Consider the following 7,570-nt stretch of genomic DNA (forward strand, 5'->3'; position numbering starts at 1 on the left):
TAAGATAACTAAAGTTTACTTCTTCAAGTAACATCTTTTTGTTGTAAACAGTTTTTATGAAAATCTGTCTAGACTAGTTTATTAACATCTCCCTTCTTAAATAGATGGCAATAACTATTATTTCACCATTTCTGGATGAATTGTGTTTGTATTTTATTAGGTTGTCCCTATCAGGACAATAATAGTAACTTCTTTTGTCACAGAGTCTGTCTCTTATAATCCCAGTACTTTGTAACCTGCTGTCTCCTTTTTTCTGTAGTCTGAGAATACAATAATCTGGATTCTACATGAATAAGAGTTGGTGGGCTCTGAAAGACCATCCAAGGACTTCTCCTACAGGCTTTAGCACAAAGGAATGGTGGTGGCCACCTTAGCAGATTCACTCTTATTTACTTACTGTTTCTCCTGGTCAGGGAATCTGAATGTCTACCATTTCTGGAAGTCTGGGGCAATTTCTGTAATAATTTTACAGGCACAACTTTTGGGACTCACTTTTTGTACATATTGCCATGACAGCCCTGTTGCCAAGGGAGGAATGGGGGTGGACAAGTGATTAGAACCACTCTTCATTTGTCCAATATCCAAATGAAATAATCAAATCTTATCTCTTTGGGTCATTCTTAGTCATTTAAACCATTTTTAATATTAAATATTTAAACCAAATGTTTCTAGGTCTTCCAGCCTTCTGAGATCACCCTTTCCTTCAACATTTAAATAAAATACCTCCCCCACCTTCCCACACCCAGCTGGAGACCTCCATCTGTGAAGATTGCTGGATGGGTGGGAAGGGAGCAGTGCTTATATTCCGCTGGTAGCCTCTCATCCACGTTGCTGCTCCCACATAATTTCGGGAGCCTACTGTGTCTCACTCTCCTTCTCTCCAGGTTCCAGACCTCCAAATCTAGTCACATGAGTCAATCGCTAAAATGTCAGGATTTCTGCAAGTTAGTTGTTAAGCATCCCATCATTAACTAAATGCTGATATTTAAATAAATTATATATTTTTTAAAAGGTAGTAAGTACTCAAATGCATCATTTCTTAAATATTTTACTATCCTTTACTATTCTAAGATCTTGGGAGGGTTTACATCTACTGCACATACATAGAGGAAACACTGTATAATGGTGCACGTCTTTTCCTAACTCAGTGACTTGATGGAAATGCTACCACAGAAATGGACAAGTGCTACAAATCCGAGTTTTAGGGTGCTTTGTATTGTTTGGTTGTCGTTATTGGAGAGGTGATTGTTAAACGTTTACCAGCACAACACTCCCCTACTCCTCCAGGAAAAAACTGAAACACACCTGTCACTCCAGTATACAGACCAATTTAAACTCTTTTTACTCATAGTATCTCCCTTTTCAGAACATGCTATGGGGCCTAGGTCTGAACAAAGTGGCCTGTTGAGGAGTTTGTCTAAACCCAATAGGCTTCTACTTCTCAGATGAATTTTACCAGCATCCCTAAAATTTGAAACGGCTGCCATGGTTTTTTTCAAATAATCCATTTACAAATCTTTGCACTTTCCTCTGTTTTCTTCAAAAGTGTATGTTGAACACAATATTCAGTGTTAAGATGCCTCATGAGAAGTTGGGGTGAAAGAAGAGGGCAGAGAAGTGTGTTGTAACTTTGGAAAAACTGAGTCTCCCTCAAAGAAGGGGGTTAGGAGGGTTAGAGTTAGAGTTGTTGTTGAAGAAAAACTCCCAAAAACAAAGCTAGTGGAAACTCTTTCTCTCTGAGGGGGATAATAAAAGTGAGGGGAGCACCCCTTCCATTGTTCATGAGTCATTTCCTGTTTTAATTCTTCCTCTTTGTCCTTGGTTTTTCCACAAGTAATTGTCAACTCCACCTTTCACTCTTACCTCCCCTCCTGGGTCATGCCCAGTATTGGGTGAACATGTTGGTGGCCCGAAAGCACTTTGAGGACGAAAACTGTTAGGGAGCCAGAAATGACTTCTAAACCTGCAAACTGGTCTGAACTGTTTCTTCCTTCTTTGATTTTATTTATTTCTCTTTCCTTCTTTTTACCTTCCTTCTTCATGATCTTCCTCCCCCCCCCCCACCCTCCCTTTTTATCCTTTCTTTCCTTCTTTTGAGTGTTGCTTTCAGTGCTTTAAATGTTTCTCAATTGGGAAGTGCTACCACAAGGACAGGAAGTAAGGTTTTGAGCACAAGGTTTTGACATTGGTCTACTGGCGGCATGAGAAAGAGACAGATAAGAGAAAGGAGCAAAACGGTGTTCCTTTGAAAGCAGAACCCTAAAAATGAAACTTCTTAGCCTTGTTTACCCTTATCCAAATAACTTCAGAGTAACTACCTCTGAGAATAATAATAGCTAGCCTTGGTGTGGCTGCTTTCCTCTGAAGTGTTTAAATAACTAGAAAGAGCAGGAACTTTGCCGTGGGGCGCTCTGAGAGTCACCCTGGCCGCTCCTTGCTGGCTGGCTGGCCCTGTGTGCCTTGCTCCCCTCCTCCAGCCGCCTCCCTGGCACAGTCTGACAGTCAGTAGCCAGCATCATTGTGACTGGCCAACAACTGCGCTGGACCAGTTGCTAAATATTTTTTAGTCAACTTTGATTAAATGAAATAGTGTCTATAAAAAGCCTATCACAGAGCCTGCCTGGCATATAGTAGTGGGTGTTTAAACGTTTTTAGTTCTAACAAATTTTTCCTACCCACCCACCTCCAAACCTCATTATCAACACAGTTCTGTTGGGAAGCAGTTAGGGAAAAAAGTATTATTAATTATTCTTATGTGACACAACTTACATAAAGGAAAATTTAGGTGCAGAGGTGAATGGACTAAGAACACAGTCATGAGTCAGAGGTACCAGCACTTGAACAGGACTCCCCATGCCAACTCAAAGCATGAACCACAAGACTCAGGACTCTGGTAATCAACTAACAGTTTCAAAGTGGAATGAGCAGAATCAGAAAAAATCTGGGTTTAGATTTTTCTGCCACTTATCACGAGACCTTGAACAAATCACTTGACCTCTCAAAGCCTCAGTTTTCCCATGTGTAAAATGGGACCAATATACCTAAATGATTAAGTGATATAATGCATGTGTAAAAGGATTTAAAATGAGATTCTTGTTTAGTTTGAGCCCAGGCTCCAAAAATCACAGTTAGCCTTGGTGTGGTTGCTTTTAAAACAAAACAATAGATGCTAAGCTCTCGCCACATTACAAAGCTTGCCCACTTTTTCAGGGATTGACAAAAGAGATGATCAAAAGCTGATTGTGTGGTTCTTGGCACATCACCCATATCAGGAGTCAAAGTTGAAGAGAAGGAGGGGAGGGGATTTCTCCATAAAGAGTCATTGGAATGCTGTGCTACTATGGGGAAGTGGGGCGCCCTTCCATGGGAAAGGGAGACTTTCCCTTCACCTCAAGCCAGCTGAGTGAGCTTCAATAGTACCATAAGCAGAAGATCACTCAGAGTGACATGTGTCCTCTGGAGTTTGGCATATATAAGGAATGTGAAGAGAGGCTGTGGATAGATGTGCCTGAGGCCACAGAGCAGAGAAAGAATGAGGACTGACCATCTACAGATGGTGGGACAACAATGCAGAAGTGTTTCCCAAGACCACACATAGACTTTCCAAGTCGGAGTTGGCCAGGAGTCTGTTTGAAAGCTCACTGTAGAGTGATAATCATAACCAACTCAGGGAAGCTCAGTCCCAAAAGTTGAAGTGAAAACCAGCCAGTCACATAGGAAGCACCATCTACCTCACAGGAATTACAGTTAAAAATTCCCAGCAGAGGAGTCTTTGAAGAACCTAAAATATACCCCATGGGAAAACTAGCCAGCAATTGTACATCTGCTCCATTCCCAGTCACAGAGGCATATAAGGTGCACTTAAGCCTCTATTCTACATCCTTTCCTGACATGGCTCCCATGGTCACCTCTGGCTCCAAATTCCTGATTCTGTTTAATTAGTTCAGATTATGGGTCATTTGACCTCTTGTGTATGTTTCCTTATTGTTACCACCTTAAACCTAGGCAAGGCCCAGCATCCTTGCCATAATTGTCACCTAAACAGCCTGATTTACACAAGTCTGCTACATGGATGGAACATTCTGGTTTTACTGAATGTTTTCGAAAGAAGCATTGGTTTACACTGAAGCAACACAAAGTGACAACTATTATTTTATCTTCCCATCAAGAATTTCCACCTCCTTTCTTCTCATGAAAGACCCTTACCCCCAGGCAAAAACAGAGGCACATTACCTGCGCGGGATAATCATGGTGCTCTATTTCCCTGGCATTGACAAGGGATGGACATGTAATCCAAGCAGGGACAATTATAACACATCCTTGGAATTGTTATATGGATACTTAGAGGAAAAAGGCTCTCTATGGTTGCTGAGCTGAGTCTGGCTACAACCATGTCTCCTTTCACATGGCAAAGTCCTTTCTGTCATAGAAAAATATGAAGTCAACATGGAAAGGGAAACAGAGTTAAGCAGAGATGAGAAAGATAGGAAAGGAAAGGATGGATTGAGGGAGAGAAAGAGATTTGGCAGTGTTAATTCAAGTTTCTGTACAGTGTCTGCACTTTAGTTTCTATAATTCTTCCTTGGATGCAGCAAACGATCCTGGAATCTTTCCAAACGTTGTGAGTCACTAAGATCCCTTTTTTGTATAAGCTTCTTGGAACTGGGTTTATGTTACTTTCAAACACCAGAAACCTCAATAATACAGCAAAAAGTTTCCAATTAAATGTCGGGTATCTCTAACCTTAAAAGCCCCTTTTCCATCCTGTCCTCAGGGATCTTCACTCCATTTACCTCTCTAGCTTTATACCTTCTAAAGGCTTTGCTCCTTCCTCCTTCCCTTTCCTGTTCCCTCCTAGGATCAAAACCAAATTCCTTGCTTCTTTTGCTTATGCAGAACAATTCAGCCATTTTTAAAAAACTCTATTGGTTCCTGAAATCCATGGCCACATCTTTTGCCATGAGTGGTTTATCAGGATATTTTCCCAAAGACAGTTCAATACAAGAAAAAGTCTTGAGCATTTTGTTGGCTATTAGAGAAAAAAATCCAATCCATACAGTCTTTCTCTAACAAGTTTTTGGATAGTTGGTCAGGTAAATTCTTTAAGTTTTCTCACCTATAACGTTACATTTTAGAGTTAAAAAGTCTGTATAGATAAGCTAACCCAAGCCCTTTAATAAGATTAGAGAAGGTAAGTAGCTTGTCATGTACTAAAAAGAAGTTAGTAGTAATGTCATGATTAGGACATTGGTGCCGAATTTTGGTCCAGGGCCTCGAGACCCCAGAAAAAAGAACAAGCCTTTATGACTTGACTATTGTCGTAATTTAGGTTGATTTCAGTTTGTAAACTCAGTATTCAAAAGAGACCTCAAAGCTTCAGTCCTTCAATCATAACATGGTTAAAAATTAGATCACCAGTTCTCACTTTTGGATATGGAATCTTTTCTTTTATTATTATTATTATTATTATTATTTTATTATTTTAAGACAGAGTCTTGCTGTTGTTGGCCCAAGCTGGAGTCCAATGGTGTGATCTCAGCTCATTGCAACCTCTGCCTCCTGGGTTCCAGCAATTCTCCTGCCTCAGTCTCCCGAGTAGCTGAGATTACAGGCACCCACCACCACACTCGGCTAATTTTTGTATTTTTTAGTAGAGACAGAGTTTCAACATGTTGGCCAGGCTGGTCTCGAACTCCTGACCTCTGGTGATCCACCTGCCTTGGCCTTCCAAAGAGCTGGGATTACAGGCGTGAGCCACCTTTTATTTAAGTGAAATCTTACACTAATGGGAAATAAAAATAAAATAATGGCAATAATAAACGTGTTAGCTCAGATCCTCCAGGAAGCAGATGCCAAAGATTTACTGGGGGAGATGGCTATGAAGGAAAAAGAAGATAGAGATGGAGATGATAGGGAAACTCCTTAGACCATGTAGATGTGACTCCTGGGAAAAAGGGAGGAAAGGAAGGAGGATTAAGTAAGAATAATCTCAGACTTCTGCCCTGTTCTAAGATAGTTTTAGGCCAGGTGCAGTGGCTCACGCCTGTAAGTGATCACAGCACTTTGGGAGGCCAAGACAGAAGGATCACTTGAGCTCAGGAGTTCCAGACCAGCCTGGGTTACATAGTGAGACCTCGTCTCTACTAAAATTTAAAAAAAAAAAAAATTAGCAGGGCATGGTGGCACATGCCTATAGTGCCAGGTATTCAAGGGGTGGTGGGGTCGGGTGAGGGGGGACTGGTAGTGCTGAAGTGGGAGGATCACTTCAGCCTGGAATATCAAGGTTGCAGTGAGTCCCAATCGTTCCACTGCCCTCCAGCATGGGTGACAGAGTCAGACCCTGACTCAAAAAAAGAAAAGAAAAGTGTCAGCCCGGCTGATGGGCAGTCCTCAAGTCAAAGTCACCCATCAGAAGAGTCTGCATCTTGCAGAAAAAGGTCTGCAATCACATTTGTACCACATTCAATCATTGGTTAGGAGCAGCCCATTAAAGTCTGGCTTCAGTGGAAATACAATGGCAGAGTCAGAGAACAGCTGCTGGAGTCACCAATCAATCAAGCTTCCCAAAACAAAAGGCCTGACATGTACTTTCGTGGCTGCTTCAATTTAAAATTTCTTTTAATTTTTAAGTAGAAGGAGGGGAGGAAAAAATTGAAATAATAACCAAATATTCCAAATTCGATAAAACTATAAATTCTTATGTCCAAGAAGCTCATTAAATCCCAACCATAAGAAATTTAAGAAAAGTATGCCAAGGTACATCATAATCAAATTACTTAAAACCATTAATAAAAACAAAAACTTAAAAGCAGACAGAGAAAAAAGACACAATATGTACAAAGGAAGAGAGGTAAAAATGAAAGTAGACTTCTCGGCCAGGCGCAGTGGCTCACGACTGTAATCCCAGCACTTTGGAAGGCCAAGGTGGGTGGATCACCTGAGGTCAGGAGTTTGAGGCCAGCCTGGCCAACATGGCGAAACTCCATCTCTACTAAAAATACAAAAATTAGCCGGGCATGGTGAAGGGCACTTGTAATCCCAGCTGCTAGGGAGGCTTAGGCCAGAGAATCACTTGAACCCAGGAGGGAGAGGTTGCAGTGAGCCGAGATCATGCCGTTGCACTCCAGCCTGGGTGACAAAATCGAAACTCAGTCTTGCGGGGAAAAAAAAAAAAAAAAAAAGACTTCTCAATGCAAGCCAGAAGACACTGGAGCAGCATCTTGAAAGCAAGGAGGGAAACACACACACACAAACACACACACACACACACACACCTGTCAACATAAAATCCTATCCTTAGTGAAAATAGCCTTAAAAAATAAAGGTAAAATGCAGACATACAGAAGCTGAAAGAATTCACCACAAGAATATCAGCACTGTAAGAAATGTTAGAGGAAGCCTTTCAGGAAGAATGAAAGTGATCACAAATGGTTTTATCAGAGGAGGTAGCACAGCTACCACTGAGCCTTTTCCTTACCCCTCTCCTGAGGTGCTCCCAATGGAAACTTTGGAGATGCCGAAGAATGCCTAAAAACCACCTCAAGTTATTTCTAATGGTCTTTCCAGTTCT

The sequence above is a fragment of the Mandrillus leucophaeus genome, unplaced genomic scaffold (genome assembly GCF_000951045.1).
Source record: "Mandrillus leucophaeus isolate KB7577 unplaced genomic scaffold, Mleu.le_1.0 Scaffold947, whole genome shotgun sequence".
Lineage (NCBI taxonomy): Eukaryota > Metazoa > Chordata > Mammalia > Primates > Cercopithecidae > Mandrillus > Mandrillus leucophaeus.